Source organism: Pongo pygmaeus, chromosome 5 (assembly GCF_028885625.2).
Source record: "Pongo pygmaeus isolate AG05252 chromosome 5, NHGRI_mPonPyg2-v2.0_pri, whole genome shotgun sequence".
Taxonomy (NCBI): domain Eukaryota; kingdom Metazoa; phylum Chordata; class Mammalia; order Primates; family Hominidae; genus Pongo; species Pongo pygmaeus.
The window spans coordinates 16,112,435-16,113,386 of NC_072378.2; the positions used below are offsets into that span (position 1 = coordinate 16,112,435).

Below are 952 nucleotides of genomic sequence, written 5' to 3' on the forward strand. Positions count from 1 at the left end.
TACTGGAACAGAAAAAATACATTGGGTAAAAACGGAGAAAATATGAATCCATTATGGGCTTTAGTGAATAGTAACAATGTTGGTTCATTAATTGTAACAAATGCACCGCACAAATGTAAGATGTTAATATTGGGGGCAACAAGTGGGTGGACTTGAGGTGAGGAGCTGTCAAGTGATGAAAACTGGTGTGCCTAGAAGCAGATTTTCAAAGCAGTCTCTCTTCAAAACATCTTTTTTGAAGATGTTTATACCACCTGATAAGCATCTCAATACCCCATGGCTGTAGCAGCAGTAAAATAGATGACAGTAAAGCAAATTGTCTTGAAACATGTATTTCCAATGCAAAATGGAGCTTTATACTGTGTGTTATAAATCTATGTATTCTTCTCTACCTGATGACTATAATTGCAAAATAGAGCTTGCTGTGACTTCCAATGGCAGGACGTGAGCCTGCTACCACTCTCCTGTGGACATTCCCTATAAACACACAAAACCCATCCTTCAACCAGATCCTGGGCACAATAATGAAGAAATACAAGATCAAGTGCTGAAAACCAGACTGGAAGAAAAAGGTGAACACCTTGAGCAAAGACCCATGTTAGACCAACTTAGCAAAATGTTCTTTAGTATTACACGCTGTTGGTATTCTCATGGACAGTATTAAAGATGTTGCAAGAAACTAGATCTTCTAAAAGACAGATGACTGAGGTACTCGGGGGAATCAAAGAGAAATGTTCTTCATTTGCCATTTGAGAAAATGCAATCCGGGGTGTTCACTAACATGTTATATAGTAAAATCAGAATAATGAATGTCTTTTCATATTCAAAAAATAATAGGGGGAAGTAGGTGTGGGGCGTATGAGGACTGTCTCCACTATCATAATTTTTCTGTAAGTCCAAAACAACTGTAAGATTAAAAGTTTATTTTTAAAAGTTAAAGAACCTTAAAAAA

At 36.8% G+C, this 952-nt stretch overlaps 1 pseudogene; it reads left to right on the forward strand.

Moving 5' to 3' along the window:
- Positions 1-276: 276 nt before the first annotated feature.
- On the forward strand, positions 277-703 carry LOC129038349 (large ribosomal subunit protein mL42-like; annotated as a pseudogene).
- The last annotated feature ends 249 nt before the right edge of the window (positions 704-952 follow it).